Genomic DNA, 17957 nt, shown 5'->3' on the forward strand with positions numbered 1-17957 from the left:
AGTCTGTGTGATATAGATTTAATTTTGTACACCCCTTGGCAATGCACTTCATCTCCTCATCTGTTAAAAAGAAAATGGTGGCCAGGCGCAGTGGCTCACGCCTGTAATCCCAGCACTTTGGGAGGTCGAGACGATCCCTTGAGGTTAGGAGTTCGAGACCAGCCTGGACAACATGGTGAGACCCTATCTCCACTAAAAAAACAAAACAAGACAAAAAAAAACACACATCTCTACTAAAAAAACAAACAAAAAGGCCGGGCGCGGTGGCTCAAGCCTGTAATCCCAGCACTTTGGGAGGCCGAGACGGGCGGATCACGAGGTCAGGAGATTGAGATCATCCTGGCTAACACGGTGAAACCCCGTCTCTACTAAAAAATACAAAAAACTAGCCGGGCGAGGTGTCGGGCGCCTGTAGTCCCAGCTACTCGGGAGGCTGAGGCAGGAGAATGGCGTAAACCCGGGAGGCGGAGCTTGCAGTGAGCTGAGATCCGGCCACTGCACTCCAGCCTGGACCACAAAGCGAGACTCCGTCTCAAAAAACAAACAAACAAACAAACAAACAAAAAAACCCAAAAAACAAAAGTTAGCCAGGTGTGGTGGTGCACACCTGTAATCCCAGTTACTCAGGAGGCTGAGGCAGGAGAATCACTTGAACCCAGGAGATGGAGATTGCAGTGTAAGTGGAGATCACGGCACTGCACTCCAGCTTGGGCAACAGAGCGAGACTCTCTCAAAAAAAGAAAGAAAAAGAAAAAAGAAAAAGAAAATGCTGTCTACTTCCCCAGCCACTTCTGAGAGTCCAGGTCCGGCACAGGGGACAGGCACACAACAGGCTGTTGTTGTCATTTGCTGTGGGAAGCCTGGGGAGGCCAGAGAACAGTGCCACAGGGCTGTTGCCATTCTGGGTGTGTGAATGATAACTCCAAGTTAGGTGCCAGCCTGTGATCTCAAGCAGCTGCTGAAAGGCTTATCCCAAGACAGAAGGGCCCATATCCATCCCACTGCAGGAACCGCAGCCAGTTTCCCCACAAAGACAGGCAGTGGCAGCCTGGAGAGGGAGGCCTAGGGTCGGCAGCAGGTGCAATTGGGGACGAGGGGAGGTACTTCCATGGGCCACCTGGAATGGCTCTAATTTAGAAACCCCCAAAGTGACAGGGCAGGCTGTTCTGTGGGCTTCTCAGATTCCTCCCCAGAGGGGCCCTCTGCGGGCTGCTATGCCAGTGCTGTGCCTTGGCGCCTCCGTGCTCGGCCAACGACCTCTGAGAGCACCCGACCGAACGCCCTCGGGAGCCGGTGAGCGGCGGCCCTCATTGGGACCTTCCTATGGGCCCAGGGGAACAAAAGTGGCTCTCAATCCAGCACATGCACACTGAAGCAAGTCAAAGGATTTAGTATGAAGCGCAGAAGCAAAACGTGACAAACAGCAAGCAGTAGGTGGTACACATTTGTGAGTGGGGCAGCATTTCCTTCTCCCACTGCTGCTGAGATGGCAGAAATCAGTTGAATTCAATACGAAATGCAAGAGACCGAAAGTGTTGGTCAGCGAATGAGGGTCCCAGAAAAGTTAAAAGTAGCACCACTTGCCAGGCACGGCGGCTCACGCCTGTAATCCCAGCACTTTGGGAGGCCGAGGCGGGTCGATCACAAGGTCAGGAGTTCAAGACTAGCCTGGCCAAGATGGGGAAACCCCGTCTCTACTAAAAATACAAAAATTAGCTGGGTGTGGTGGTGGGCGCCTGTAATTCCAGCTACTTGGGAGGCTGAGGCAGATAATTGCTTGAACCCGGGAGGCGGACGTTGCAGTGAGCCAGTAGATCATGCCACTGTACTCCAGCCTGGGCGACAGAGCAATATTCTGTCCAGGAAGGAAGGAAGGAAGGAAGGAAGAAAAAAGAGTAGCACTGCCAAATGCTGTGTTCCAGATGCTGGTGTGATCATGCAGGTTCTGGAGAGGGTTGGTGTTGCAAGAAATAATGAAGATATTCCACTTTCAAGACCAGCAGATCTTGACCTTATTCAATCAACTCCCTTTAAACCCCTGGCGCTAAAAACACCACCTATGTACTCACGCTAAGTGAAGGACCACTAGATTTTCTAGATTTAGAAAGATCTCCCACAACCCCTGAAAATGAAGAAACCTGTGCAGTCGGCAGACTAAAGAGAGCACGGTCTATGAGTGAAAATGCTGTTCATCAAAATGGACAGCTGGTCAGAAATGATTCTCTCCCCATGTTGTGTGGCGGGCCTGCTCCCGCCACTTCTAATCCTCATCATGACGACGTCAGGTATGGCATTTCAAATACAGACGCAACAACTGAAGGGACATCGGATAACCTGACTGTTGTAGATGCAGCTTCACTAAGACGACAGATAATCAAACTAAATAGATGCCTACAACTTCTAGAAGAGAAAAACGAAAAACGTGCTAAAAGAGAAATGGTCATGTTATTCAATTACCGTAGCTTTCTGGCTGCTTAACAGCTGGCTCTGGTTTTGCCGCTAGAGTAACATCAGCTCTCAAAAATACTGTCTCAACAGCTGGAAATATAAAAGATTTGCAAACTTCAAAAAAGCAATGACTACTGAAAATACATTTGCATTTAGGATGAGTGATCTAGGCCGAGGAGGAGGAAGGGAAATTGGCAGTCATCTCACAGCCGTGCTCTGCTACTCATTAACATGAGGCTTTGGGCAGATGAAGGAACCTCTCTGGGCGTGAGTGTCTGTGCCTCTAGCACGGGAATGGCAGTGGTGGCTGCTCTTCCCAGCAGGGGCCTCCAGGGGCCAGGTGGGGTGACTGGGACCAGTGACTGTTCTTCAGCTGACTCTACGTGGGTGAAAACCTGATAAATGGCTACCCACCTCCCCAAGACGGGCTGTGTTAATTTCATGTTGCTTCCCCAGCCACTTCTGATGTAGCAAACTGCCACCAACTTAGTGGCTTCAAGCAACACAAAGGTATTCTCTTGTCGTTCTGGAGGTCAGAGGTCTCCAATAAAGGTGACCAAGGGCTTCCCTAAAGCCTTCTGGAGGCTTCAGGGAAGAAATCCATTTCCTTGCCTCTTCCAGCTTCTAGAGGCCACCTGCCCTTGTTGGCTGCTGGAACCTTCTTCCACCTTCAAAGCACATCCTTCCGGCTTCTCCTTTGGTCACCACACCTCCTTCTCTGACTCTGGCCTGCCTGCCTCCTCCTTACAAGAACTCTTGGGGGGCCGGGCGCGGTGGCTCACGCCTGGAATCCCAGCACTTTGGGAGACCGAGGCTGGCAGATCACCAGGTCAGGAGATCACGACCATCCTGGCTAACACGGTGAAACCCCATCACTACTAAAAATACAAAAAATTAGCTGGGTGTGGTGGTATGTGTCTGTGATCTCATCTGCTGGGGAGGCTGAGGCAGGAGAATTGCTTGAACCCAGGAGGTAGAGGTCGCAGTGAGCTGAGACAGCACAACTGCACTCCAGCTTGGTGACAGAGTGAGACTCTGTCTCAGAAAAACAAACAAACAAACAAAAAAATCAACAACAACAACAAAAAACTCTTGGCACTACATCATGCTCCCTTGGATAACCCGGGATCATGTTCCTGTCTCAAGAGCCTTAACTTAATCACACCTTTTACCATATAATGTAAATAGTCACAGATTCTAAGATTAGGATGTAGATCTTTTGGGGGTGGGGTGGGGGGCATTATTTAACCTACCACAAGGGCCACAGGCACAATCCTGTATAATTTAAAGGGAATTCACTGGCTTTTCCTGGACTGCCTCCCAGGGTAAGATTCCCTGCCCCGGTATCTGGCAGCAGGGCTCTTGCAGCTTTAAGTGGATCTAGACAATGTGTGTCAGGTTCCAAATTGGGAGGGGTGCACATCTCATCAGAGGGCCTTCGTTTTTAAAAGCATGCATCTTCACATCGTGCTCAGAACAGCTAACACGCATCAAATGCTTCCTCTGAGCCTGGATGACCTCATGTCATCACGAAGCAGCCACCACTGCCAATCCCATGCTAGAGTCACAGACACTCGGGCCCAGAGAGGTTCCTTAACCTGCCCAAAGCCTCATGTTAATAAGTAGCAGAGCTCGGCTGTGAGACAGATAGTGAGTCCTGAGTCCATCCTCTCAACCCCTCTAAAATCCTGTCTCTCACCGGCCCCCGAGCCCTGCTCTAAAAGAAGGAGTTTTTCATCTACACACCAGTTCCATGAACAAAGCACTCCTTTATCTAAGGTCAGAAGCAGAGGTTTGCTAATGACAGAGAGAGGGAAGGGGACGAGGGGTTGTCCCAGGCCGTCAGTAGCAAAGACAAATGCCACTGTCTTAAGTAACCTGCCTTGGAAGACAGGGGTCAAGGCTGAATGCTGGAAAGGCCTCTCGGCCACCTTGGGTCAGCCCCTGCAATCCAGGGCTCGCGGGGCTGCCTGAAGCCTTATGTCCAGGAAGTCTCTGCCCTCTCTGGGCTCCACAGACGAATCTCAACCCACAGGCCTGGAGCCCTGCCTCGGTACCAGCCACCAAGCTGGACATTTTGCACGTCATCTTTGTAAATGGAGTCAGCCCAGCAGTCCCTGGCTGCTGTCTCGTCCCTGCTGTAAGAGGAGGGAAGGGAGTGGAGATCACAGGCTCATAACCAGCACTGTGCAGATTCAAACCCAGATCATCCTCCTGAAAGCCCAGGCTGGTGAGTGTCCCAGCCTCTGGTACATCAGTGAGTGTTCCCTCAGGCCAGGAGCTACACCAGCATCATCTCTACCCTCTGGGGTGTTTAGATCCAAACGATGAGCTAAGGAATTGTAACTCCACATGTTTAGGCATGGAATGGAGGCAGCCAGAGGGGTGAAGGCCAGCAAGGGTCAAGACGGCTTCCTGAGCCTGGAGAAACTTCCAGGCTGAACAACCAGCACAATAACAATAGTAATGACAATGGCTGGGCATGGTAGCTCATGTCTGTAATACCAGCACTTTGGGAGGCCGAGGTGGGTGGATCGCCTGAGGTCAGGAGTTCAAGACTAGCCTGGCCAACACGGTGAAACCCTGTCTCTACTAAAAAAAAAAAAAAAAAAAATAGAAAAATTAGCCGGGTGTGGTGAAGGGTGCGTGTAATCCCAGTTACTTGGGAGGCTGAGGTGGGAGAATCACTTGACCTGGGAGGCGGAGGTTGCAGTGAGCCTAGATCACGCCACTGTACTCCAGCCTGGCTAACACAGCGAGATTCTGTCTCCAAAAATATACATAATGACCAAATATCAGCCACTATTTCCTGAGTGCCCCCTGTGAGCTGGGCAAGGATGATTGAATGGTACTGCAGTGAGGGTGGGCTCTGGAGGGGCAGAGCAAAGCTGCTGACCTCTGGCTGCTGGCTCTCTCCAGACATCCATTCAACAAACATCATCTTTGTAAATGGAATCATCCCAATGCTCCCTGGCTGTGATCTCGTCTCGTCCCTGCTGTAAGAGGAAGGAAGAGAGTTGAGGTCACAGGCAGTGATGTAGAAGTTACCCAGGTCCTGGGGGACACACGGCAATGGCATCTCGGGGAAATGACCCAGTGCCAGGTCCCCCACAGGTATGCCCTCTGTTTACAAAAGCCTAACACCAAATAGGAATGTCCCAAACAGGTAAACTGAGGAATGATTCTTGTTATCAGAAAAGAAGTCACTGCAGGCACCCTTCAAGTAGAATGCTATTGTCTTTCTGGAGTGTAAAGCTATCCAAGCCTGTTGCACAAGTGATTCCCCACAAGGGCTTTTGGAGGCCCCGGGGTATGGCCATGCTGGGCTGGGTGAGCTGGGCTGCCCAGGGTTACCTTGCTGAGCACTCAGGTGATGTGGTGGCCATGCCATGTGCTTGCCTACCAGGCAGGGCCTCTTCCTTGCAGGTTCTAAGGCTGGGCATGGTCAGGCCTAGCCAATCAGTTCTTCTGTGTTCGGGGGGTGGGGCTATGGCCCAGGCAGAACCAGTGAGGCTCAGTTCTTTGCTTTGGGGGAAACACTGAGACTTCCTTGCCCCTCTGGGTTTGCAGGAAGGACGGGATGCAGCCTGGAGCTGCTGGTGGCCATCTTGTCATCGCAAGGGGAAAGGCTGCCTGAGGAGGGGACCAGCAGGGAGCTAATGCGAGCCGAGGTGGAGATTGAGAGAGACTCCAGAGGGTACCACTGGACCCAGAAATCCAGGTGGACCTGGCAACGTTTCTGTTGTATGAACCAAAACCACTCTTACACCTAACAAAAATTTTTAAATGAAATAAGTGACTAAAACAGTAACACACACACACACACCCCTTTTCTGAGGCCAGCTTGGTGCCAACAGCATGAGCAGCTAATGCCACCTGTGCCCATGCATCCTCTCAGCTTGCACAGTCAGGTCGCTCACACCTGCAAAATGGGGGCTCGGGCATGGGGGCTGATAGTCAGGGTCTGAGGGTTTTATCAGAGCTCCTTCCTTGGCGGGAGTGTGTTGAGGATGGCTGCTAAGATCACTCACCGAGAGAGGGCTGTGGCCTCAGCAGTGAGGGAAGAAGGACAGAGTCCCAGGGCTGCAAGTTGGAAAACATGTCCTAGGCCACTGCCCTAGAAGACGCCACCCCGCAGAGAGGGTCATAAATCACCACGGTGGGAATGCCTCTGGGCTGTCAGCAGGAAATAGAGGGTGGAAGAACCAGGCCTGCCCTTGAAAACGTTATGGTCAAGGTTATGATCCACGTCCAGCAGACAGATACAGGACAAAAGAAAGGAAGCAGAGATGGATTGACGAGCAGGCAGACAGCCCCTGGGGCTCCATCTCCTCCCCATGGGCCGCGCATGGTGCTAGGACCTACAGACATCACCAGCCTCTGCCCTCAGCCTCCTGCATGCCCAAGATGGGCAAAGAGAGAAGAAGCCGCAGTGAGACCACATGCTAGGGGCCAAGGGCAGGAAGGAACAGAGAGGCACGGACAGCACAGATGAGGGAAAAGCGAGCAGAAGTGCAGGGGACCCGCGGAAGCGCAGGGGAGGAAGAGATGAAGGCAGAGTGGTGGGAACAGGGTGAATTAAGATCCAGCCCCCGAGGAGGCATGGGGGGATGGGGATCCAACTCGGGGGGGGGGTGGATCGAGGGTTGGGGGATAGGGGTGCTGTGTTGGAAGGAGGGTGACTCTGACTGGGGCCGCACACTCCCACTGGATAGCTGTGGCCTCTCTGGTCAAACAGCTCAGCCTCTGTTGTCCTGCAGCTGCTGGAAGGGCTGGCCCAGTGTGGGGTTTGTGTAGAGATGGTCCATTAGTCACACACAGCGCCCCCACAGTGGGGTTGCCGGGACACATGCTAGCCACCTCGCATTCCTCCCAGTGCTTTCCCCAAGCACAAAGGGGAGGAGGCACACAAGGAAGCCGGCCCGCTTCAGGACGGTCCCCCACTTTCTGCTTGGTCTGGACCAACCCCACACCTCACCTGGATACGGACTGCAAAGGCCTCCGCGGTGGTCTCCCTGCCCCCGGCCTGCCGTCTCTCCACTGCTCTCAGAGAGGTCCTTCCAAAAGGTAAATGTGACCATCCCACCCTCAGGCAAGATCCCCCCATGGCTCCCTATGGCCCCCCAGGATACAGCCCTGCTCGTAAGGCTCTTCATGGTCCTAGTGCCTGCCACTCCCCTCAGGCCTGGGTTAATTTCCATGCACAGTCTCATTTAATCTTCCCCACCACACAACCCCATTCTACAGATGTCTTAAGTGAGGCTGGGAGAGGCTAAGTAAACTTTGCCCATTTCCCGCATCGGCAGAGTCACCATTTTCCTCATCTGGGGTCAAAACGGAGGTCATCTATGAGCCTTGGCTCTCCCTCAATCAGTCAAGTCACAAACATCCATTAGTCACAAATGCCCATCTCTTCCCCCTTTTCTGTTTTCACTGCTGCCATTCTGGGGTAGACTCTTATTCCTCACCGTACCTACGGGCTTCCTTCCCCGTCTTTCCTGTCCATCCAATGCACCCAGCACACTCTGCTATTTTGATCCTCCTGGAATAGCCATTTTCTATTTGATTACTCCCTGTTTAAGAACAGTCAATGGCTCCCCAGTGCCAAAGAATCAAAGACCAGACTCCCTCACGCCCTTTACCCCCAACCTGGGGGGTCTGGGAAAATAAGGACGGAGGCTTCCCAGGGTGCCTTCCTAAGCCTCTCAAGAGACTCCCGCCTCTCTCTACTGGCTGAGTGGGACGAGGGGGCAGTGTCCCTCCCTTGGGCTCAGGGCACTGGATGGCAGGACTGGATTCCAGCTATTGGGGCCCTCATTGCTGCCATGGAGTCGGCCTCCCTGACCTGCAGAGTCCTGGCTTGGGGTTCTAATGGGGTTGACATGGTTCTTTTCACTTGGAGATCTCTGGGGGCCTTTAAAGGGACGACAGCATGGATAACGGGAGGATGGCCACAGGCTGCAGCATTCCACGTGTAAGCTTGAACTCAAAGCTGACTTCTGCGCAGCTGCGGTACCCACGGATGGGTAAGTGAAGAGGACGCTCAGTTCAGCCAGTGAAAAGAGATTCAACCGGTCTTCCCAGACTACAGAGTTCAAGTTCGCAGACTGGCAAAATTCCTCCCATCTTTTGGAGACCACCTGTCACAGCACTTAGGAAGTACAAGGTTAAGAATGTTCCTTTTGTCAGCCATTGTAACCAACCTCACACATAGACATGACCAAGAAAAAAAAAATCAGAAACATAAGCCATAACTGTGCATTACACTGAAAATCTGAAATTAATGTCCCAGTAAATGAAGAAGAGACTACTTATTATAAGGGGATTTCCCCGCTTCCAAGAAGTCTTGGGCCTCAGTTTTCCCACCTGTACAGTAAGAACTTGGGTAGGACTATATTATCCCAACATTTCTTCCTGCACTGAAATTCTCAGGTTTCATGAGTTAGTCCCAGTTAGAGAAGGCTGCCTAGGTCACAAGGATAGCAAGTTTTGGAGGGTTCTTTGGAGAAAAGAAAAAATATCACAACTGATAGAATGAATACAGTTTTGGGCAACGTGGCAGTAACCTTCCGCATGGGGTAGGAATAGAACGGATTTGACAAAATGAACAGATGTCTTTTCCTATGGCGGGCTCAGGGCTCCTAAGTTTTGAGCATTTCCTAAGCATTACTTCAGTGGTGAGGAGGCTTACAGGAAATCTGCGCATATGCACAGAACAAAGTCTGGACCATCACGCACACTGGGAACAGTAGTTATCTTTGGGCTGTGGGGGTCAGATGGGGGTGGGGCAGGCAGGACATTTCTGCCTTCATGTACTTCTTGTTTTTTTTTTTTTTTTTTTTTTTTTTTTTTTTTTTTTTTTGAGATGGAGTCTTGCTCTGTCGCCCAGGCTGGAGTGCAGTGGCGCGATCTCGGCTCACTGCAACCTCCGCCTCCCAGGCTCACGCCATTCTCCTGCCTCAGCCTCCCGAGCAGCTGGGACTACAGGTGCCTGCCACCACGCCCGGCTAATTTTTTTATATTTTTAGTAGAGACGGGGTTTCACCGTGTTCGCCAGGATGGTCTCAATCTCCTGACCTCATGATCCGCCTGCCTCGGCCTCCCAAAGTGCTGGGATTATAGGCATAAGCCACCGCGCCTGCTGCCTTCATGTACTTCTACCCAAGGTTTCTTTACCCTGGCTCCACTGACATGCTGGCAGGTAATTCTTTGCTGGGGGTGCTGTGCTGTGCAATGTAGGTAGTGTAACAGCATCTCTGGTCTCTACCTACTAGATACCAGTAGCGTCTTCCCAGCTGGGGCAACCAAAAATGTCTCCAGACATTGCCACATGTCCCATGGGAGGGCAAGATCACCCCTGCTTGAGAGCTACTACTCTATACTATTGAGTTTTTAAAAATTAAGATAAGCACATATCTTATCTTATGATGGATGGCTTTATTTAACACCTCAGCAAGTGCGGTTGATTTTACCTGTCCAGAGGTCTCGAATCCACCTACTTTCTGCTTCTGCCATCACTACCACCTTTGTCTAAGCCATTGTCACCTGGACAACGATATCAGTTTCCAACCTGGTCTCTCCCGGGTTGCCCTGGCCCCAACAAGTCTTTACGCAGCAGCCAAAATGAGTTTCTAGAAGCATCCTTCAGTCATGTCACTCCTCTGTCTGGCTTCCTACTATCCTGAGAATAAAATTCAAACTCCCCCCTTGCCTTCAAGGTACTCTGCCATGTGGACCTGGATCCAGCCTCTGTCCTCTGTCCTCTGCTAGTCCTTGGCCACTCACAGTGTGATCCTGCAGCACTGGCAGCCCTGGGAGCTGGTTAGAAAGGCAAGGCCAGGCACGATGGCTCACGCCTATAATCCCAGCACTTTGGAAGGCTGAGGCGGGCAGATCACGAGGTCAAGAGATCAAGACCATCCTGGTCAACATGGTGAAACTCTGTCTCTATTAGAAATACAAAAATTAGCCAGGCGTAGTGGCACATGCCTGTAGTCCCAGCTACTTGGGAGGCTGAGGCAGGAGAATCACTTGAACCTGGGAGGCGGAGGTTGCAGTGAACTGAGATCGTGCCACTGCACTCCAGCCTGATGACAAAGTGAGACTCTGTAAAAAGAAAGAGAAAAGAAGAAAAGAGAAGAGGAGAGAAGAGAAAAAGAAAAGAGAAGAGAAGAAAAGAAAAGAAAAGAAAAGAGAAAAAAAAAGAGAAAAGAAAAGAAAAGAAAAAGCAAGCAAGCAAAGCAAAGCAGACACTCAGGGCCACCCCGGACCTGCCGGATTGGATCCTACAGGAGGCATGTGCACCTTCATGTTTGAAATGAATGGCTGCAGCCCCACTGTCCTCACTGGCTCCTTCTCATCTGTCACTTAGATGTGACCTCCACAGTGAGGCTTTCCAAACCGGACATTTGCAAGTAGTTGCCCACGCAGTTCTCTCTCTTAGCATCTTGCTGGTTTTGGGCATAGCTATGATCACAACATGTAATCATCTTATTTATGTTATTTGTTGCCTGTTTCTACATCCATAGCCCACATCCCCGGTTTAGGCTCTACGAAGGCAGACACAGGGCAGATGGCACCAAACACATAGAAGCCATTCAGAAAATGGTATTGGAAGGAATACTACCCATGTATATTGTGCTTTTACTGTGTGGTAGTAAGTTTTCTTTACAAGAATTATCTTCATGCAATCTATAGTTATCTTGTTTATTCTTCATGCAACCTGTAGGTGAAACAGATACTATGTACGAGAATCTCCCTTTTACACATGAGGAAATGGAGGCAAAGGGATATAAAGTTTTGCAGCTGGTAATTGGCAGAATCGGGGTACCTGGGGCTGGGTGGGGAGTGATCTTGCTCCCATAACTGTACCCTTTACCTCTGCACGACACTGCCTTATTTGTAAATCAAGTAGCATATTACGTACATGAGGGACGCATAACATTGAAAGGAATTTCCTAGTGAATGCTTCTGTAAAATAAAAGAATTCTGCTGTTGAGGGATATTTATCCCTCGTGTGCTTTTTTGGTAAATGACATCTTGGATTCTGAATATGTTTAAGCAAAGTCCATAGATCCATATGTTCCCAAAGAGTGTTGATTCTACCAGCAGATGTAAAAACAAGCCCAACGGGGAAGATGCTGGGGCTACTCAAGTTTAGAAGCTATTGGCTGGGCGTGGTGGTTCACATCTGTTATCCTAGTACTTTGGAAGGCTGAGGTGGGAGGATCACTTGAGGTCAGGAGTTTGAGACTAGCCTGGCCAACATGGTGAAGAAACTCCGTCTCTACTAAAAATACAAAAATTAGCTGGGTGTGGTGGCGGGTGCCTGTAATCCCAGCTACTATGGAGGCTGAGGTAGGAGAATCACTTAAGCCTAGGAGGTGGAGACTGCAGTGAGACGAGATCATGCCACTGCACTCCAGCCTGGGTGACAGAGCGAGACTCTGTGCCCCCCACTCCCTAAAAAAAGAAGCAGTGGATATTTCTGTGTCCTCTGTCAGGCTGACCTTCCCTCCTCACAGCCACCAGGTAAATCATCTTTCAGCTTTGGGGATCCAGTACCTTCCTTCTATGGCCCTTCTTGCCTGTCCTCTTTCTTGCTCCAAGCTGCCTTAGGTAGTTATTTCCAGAATTTAATATGCAGTACAACCCGTTTAGATAGAACATGGGGCCTCAGTTTTGCAAATGAGGAATCTGAAGCTCAGAGAGGTGAAGTAGTTTGCCCAAGGTTACACAGCCAGTTGTCGAGAGACCCAGAGCTTGAACAGTTCAACTCAGAGTGGTCCTGGTATACTGATGACCACAGAAGCTGAGGCTTGCTGAGGCTGTGCTAAGAGCTTGCCTGCTTGATCTTACAACAGTCCCATTGGGCAGGCGCCATGACTATGTCCATTTTACAGATGAGGAGACTGAGGCTCACAGAGGAAGAGTGACACATTCTCAAGGTCATGCAGCCCAGAAGAAAGCGGGGCTTTGACTCCAGAAGGGATGCTCTATTATGTACTGCCATTCTGCTTTCAGCCTGGTGCGGTTATTTATTTATTTATTTATTTATTTATTTATTTGAGACGGAGTTTTGCTTTTGTTGCCCAGGTTGGAGTGCAATGGTGCAATCTCAGCTCACTGCAACCTTCACCTCCTGGGTTCAAGCAATTCTCCTGCCTCAGCCTCCCAAGTAGCTGGGATTACAGGCGCCCGCCACCACGCCCAGCTAATTTTTGTATTTTTAGTAGAGACAGGGTTTTGCCATGTTAGTCAGGCTGGTCTCGAACTCCTGGCCTCAGATAATCCACCCACTTCAGCCTCCCAAAGTGCTGGGATTACAGGCGTGAGCCACCGCGCCCGGCCGGTCACACATTTTAAATTTATAAGCCAGCCCTCGCGGAGTTTCACGCAGGCAGCCAGACGTCACGGTTTGATGGTTCACCTTTTATTTTCGTTTTCAATGCAAAGAAAACAGAGCAGCTTGAGAAACCCATGCTGTGGTTCCCACAACACAGGCAAAACACTAAAGCGAGCCTACAAAATAAACCAACGAAAAGGTTGTTTGTTCACCTTCAGCCCCGTCTGGTCGAGTACCTGCTGCCATGACCTGAGAGCCAGGGCAGTGGGGTGGGAAGCTCGTCGTTTACTTAGACATGACAGTAACCATCAGCCCGAATCTCTTGCAAGGGAGTAGAGCCAGATGGTTAGGAACAGAAGCCTGGGAACGAGGCTTTGAGTTTTTAAAATGAGAGAATCCAAAAGATGGTTTAATTTTAGATCTTACGAGTCTTTGGACATGGTTCAAAAAGGCTTTTTGCTACACCTGTTGCCACATGCCACCTGGAGGCTATCCTGTCACTTCCTCAAAGGCATGAAGGACAACTTCCCATCCTACTGCAACCAGAAGCCCCACCGAGCTCAGTCACAAACCTAGAGAGGTGTGTGACCTCGCAGATGACAGCAAATATCAGCTGACAAGTACAAAAGGTTTATCGTATGCTGGGTGCCGTTCTATACACCTTACACCTATTGACTCATTCCATCCTCACTGTAGCCTGTTAAGGCTGGTATTAGCACTCCCATTTTAAAGATGAAGAAACTGAGGCTTGAGGCACTAAGTAACTTGTCTAAGGTCCCACAGCTGGTAGAAGAGGGATGCGAAATCACTCTTGGAACCAGTGCACACAGTCTTCCGGAAGGACAGGCTCTCACTCAGCCAGCAATGGCTTCTCCATCCAGTCTGTGCGGGGTCTTCTGTATTGATCCCCATTGCACAAAGCTGATGACAGCATGGTGCAGTGAACAGAGCTGGGAGTTAAGCAGACCCGAGTTTCAATCCCAGCTCCTCTACTTTCTAGCTGTATGACCTTGGGCGAGGGACTTGACCTTTCTGAGCCTCGGTTTTTGCTATGGAGTTAAGAATAGCACCTTGCCGGCCGGGCGCGGTGGCTCAAGCCTGTAATCCCAGCACTTTGGGAGGCCGAGACGGGCGGATCATGAGGTCAGGAGATCAAGACCATCCTGGCTAACACGGTGAAACCCCATCTCTACTAAAAAAAAATACAAAAAAAAAACTAGCCGGGCGAGGTGGCGGGCACCTGTAGTCCCAGCTACTCGGGAGGCTGAGGCAGGAGAATGGCGTGAACCTGGGAGGCGGAGCTTGCAGTGAGCTGAGATCCGGCCACTGCACTCCAGCCTGGGTGACAGAGCAAGACTCCATCTCAAAAAAAAAAAAAAAAAAAGGATAGCACCTTGCCTATAGGGTTATTATAAGGATTAAATTAGATAATAATAGCCAACATTTACTAAATGCTCCCCATGCTAAAGGCTCTGTGAGGGAAGAAGTACGGCCACTGTCTTCACTTTACAGATGAGGAGCTGAGCCTCAGGGAGGTTAGGTCACTTATACAGAGAAACACAGGCAATCATGGAGAAGTGAGGGGCTCTGAGCTCTAGCCCCTAAGAATGCATCTGCTCATATAATTAAACACACACCCAAAACAACCAGCATAGTGTCTATAACACAATAGCTCCTCAACACACAGCCAAAATCATTATCTGGAGGGCTTCCAGGAAGACAGAACCTGATCACAGAGTGCCTGTCTGGTTCTGCCCAACGCCCGATGCCTGATGTATGTCTGCAGCCCCGCAAGTGAGTACTGGTCTCTGTTCCCAGCACGGAGGGCCCTGTGATGCCCGGCACATGGCCAGGATCTGCCTGGTGACTGAGGGTGCTTTGTCCATAGCTTAGAGCTGGTCGTGCTGACAATCAGGAGACAGCCCTGGGGCCAGACTTTGACCCCAATTAGGTTTATGCTTAAAAACAGACTAATGGTAAATGCTCCACAACTGCAAAGACTCAACCATCCTGCTAAAGCCAGAAGAGACTTTAGCAATTAGTGTCTGGTGGTGCCCACCGCAGGCTGGGCATCAACACTCAGCACTTGCTGATCATGGAGACACGCGTGGACCACACCCTAGGTCTGCTGACTCGGTTGCCAGGGCTGGGGCAGAGGTATCTGCCCTTTACTTATTTGTTTACTTAAGATGCAGTTTATATATAGTAAAATGCACAGATCTTAGTGTACACTTAGATGCACTTTTAAGAACCACATATATTCATGTAACCACTGCCCAGATAGAAGACATTTCCATGACTTCAGAAAGTTCCCTCGTATGTGCATGCCTTCTTTCAGTCTATCTTTCTGCCTTATTTTACCAGCAGTTAGTTTTGCTGTATTAGAAGGTTTTGCATTTGTTTGTGTTGCTTTTTGAGACAGGGTCATGCTCTGTCACCCAGGCTGGAGTACAATGGCGTGATCTTGGCTCACTGCAGCTTCAACTCCTGGGCTCAAGCCATCCTTCCCGTTTCAGCCTCCCAAGTACCTGAGGTTACAGGCGTGCGCCACCATGCCCGCTAATTTTTATATTTTTTGTAGAGACAGAGTTTTGCCACGTTGCTCAGGCTGGACTTGAATTCCTGGGCTCAACTGATCCTCCCACCTCGGCCTCCCAAAGTGATGGGATTACAGGCATGAGCTATCGCACCGGCCAGAAGTTTTTAGCAGTGGAATCACCCAGAAAGTGCTCTTCTGTTTGCCTTCCTTTGCTCATCCATGGTGTACCCTGTATCCTGGTTCCTTTCCTTCCTTTAACTTGCTGAGTAGCCATCAGCTGTGTGGCTGTATCAGTCTGTTTAGCTGTTGGCCTGCTGATGGACAGCTGGATGTTTCCTCCACTACAGGAAATGCATAATGTCAGGCATAATGCTGCTGTGAACCTCTGTGTGCCAGTCCGTGGGAAAAAGGCAGATGTTTGCCTTTCTCTCTATAAATACCCAGAAGTGCCATTGCTGGGTCACAGGTAGAACTGTTATTTTAATCACCTGTCCAGGTGCCACAGCTGCCCAGTTGGGGTGCGATTCCCCAGTCTGTTCTCTTTCAAGCTCCATGTCCAGATGCCAAGCCCCTGGAGGTTACAAGATCCGCTCTGAGTCAAGAGGACTCAGTTTTCCTACCGAGCAGTCCCTGGGTCATTCCACATTTTGATTCCCATTTAGCTTCTGAAAGTTGAACCGATTCTGGGTGGTTCGTTCTGACTAATGATGTCAGCTGTTCACATGAGGGCTAAAAGCCCATGGAGATAACACAAGGAAAGTTTCGGCTGCCAAGGCATCAACCAGGTTTCATGCCCCCTTCCCCTATAGTCTACAGATTGAACATGCTGCTAAATCGCACCATTCTTGGTCCTTCCTGTAAACTCTCCACTAAGGGACCTCCAGGGTACCAATGCTAATTTAGCAGAGACAGTAGAGCAAGGTGGTTAGAGTCAGTGGAGATAAAATTCCAGGTCCATCAGGATGGTTTTAGGCAATTTGCTTCAACTTTCTGAGCCTCAATGTCCTCATCTGTAAAATGGGCACACCGCCAGTACTAACTCATGATACTGGAGGATATGAGGTATATAAAACGAGATGGTAGGTGAGCAGCAGATGGGGGTCAGGAAGCAAAGGGAGCAGCAGTTTGAGACCCGGCCATTATCTGAAGACCTCTGAAGCACTACCTTGTAGTTTGCTAAACATGCAGATTCTTGGGCCAAATGAAGGACTTACAGAATCACAGTGCAGGGTAAGGCCCAGGATCTGCTTTTAATTAGCCAAGTGATCCTGATGCTCACTAAAGCCTCAGAGCCCTCATCCTGGGATGCAGACCCAAGAGGAGTCTGAGGAATCGGCCGAGCTCAAGGATACAGAGACAGGTGGGGTGGGAGGACCAGGAAGGGAGTTAAGGCTTGGAAGAGCCACCATGGGGAACCGAAGGGACCGCTTTACTCTTCCACCAAGGCTGTCTCCTGGTTGTGCCCCAGGAATCCCTCCTCCACCCCTGCTCACCTAGCAAGGCTCCAGCCTGGCCACACAGGTCTCCAGGCACAAGGACCTCATGTGGCCTGGTGGGTCAACTCAGCAAAGTGCTAAATGCCTGTGCAAGGCAGGCATTATTGAGCTAGGGTCAAAGATTTTGGTTCTAGGTTCGACTCCCAGCTGTATTGAGTGTGTTATTTCACCTGGGCCATGAAAAGGATTTGATAAGTGGTATCTCCCTAATGGAGTTGTCAGGACTCATCAGCGCATATGGGTTAGAAGACTTTACATGATGTTAGGCATACAACACTGGGCTTATCTCGCTTCCTCTTTAGGGATGGGGATGGGGTTGGTGACCACTGATAACCTGGGAAAATATTCTGCATTCTCTAAGGCTTAACACCAGTGTTCTTACAGTTGCTTCATACAAGGGTGCAAATCATGCAATCTTAATCAATCAGTCAAATTTTAAAATCCCCCAAACCTAAAACAATCAAATGCTTAAGAGAAGCATAGAGAACGTCCCAGCGACACACTGCACGCCCATCACCAACTAACCACAGAGACAGACCCTCCCTCCAGCCTGTGACCAACTGCCTTTGGGATCCAGCTGCTTGCTCGGGATGAGCTGTTCTCAGTCTGTGTCCTCTTCTGTCAAATGACCATCCCCATTGCCGCAGCATCTTCCACTCCCTGCCCATCCTCTCCGGCCCCTGGTTCCTTCCGACTTCCCCATTCCAGTGAAAAGGCATATCATTTTCCGGGTGGCATTGAAATCTCAGTGACCTTGGGTATTCTCTCCCTTCCCAGACTCCACCCCTTTAACATACACACACTCTCTGGTTTCAAACTAGCAGCTCCATGACTACATCTGGCCCATGGAAGTGTCTTCTTTGGCCTGTGAAGTGTTTGTTATTTATTTTATGTAATATGGAGTAATTGCCAATATTGAGAACATGGGTGATCTCGCATGCAAAACTTTAAAATCTGGCATCTCTGGCCTAAATTCTCACATGGTGCTGAGTCATGGTCTGTCTTAGGGAAGGGGCCTGGCACCCCACTTTGCCACAATCCCCACCACTCCCTGCTGCCTCCCATCTGGCCAGACTTTCTCCTTAATATCCCCTGCTGGCTCCTTTTAGCCATTTGCAACTCCTGCCCA

At 50.2% G+C, this 17957-nt stretch overlaps 1 protein-coding gene and 1 pseudogene across 10 annotated transcripts in view; one reads left to right on the forward strand and one right to left on the reverse strand.

The window, feature by feature from the left end:
• The window catches only part of TMEM51 (transmembrane protein 51), a 75537-nt gene that overhangs the window by 28447 nt on the left and 29133 nt on the right, over window positions 1–17957 (reverse strand). The window lies entirely within an intron of this gene.
• LOC710064 (mitochondrial fission factor pseudogene) lies at window positions 1626–2751 on the forward strand (annotated as a pseudogene).

The sequence above is a fragment of the Macaca mulatta genome, chromosome 1, assembly GCF_049350105.2.
Source record: "Macaca mulatta isolate MMU2019108-1 chromosome 1, T2T-MMU8v2.0, whole genome shotgun sequence".
Classification (NCBI taxonomy): Eukaryota; Metazoa; Chordata; class Mammalia; order Primates; family Cercopithecidae; genus Macaca; species Macaca mulatta.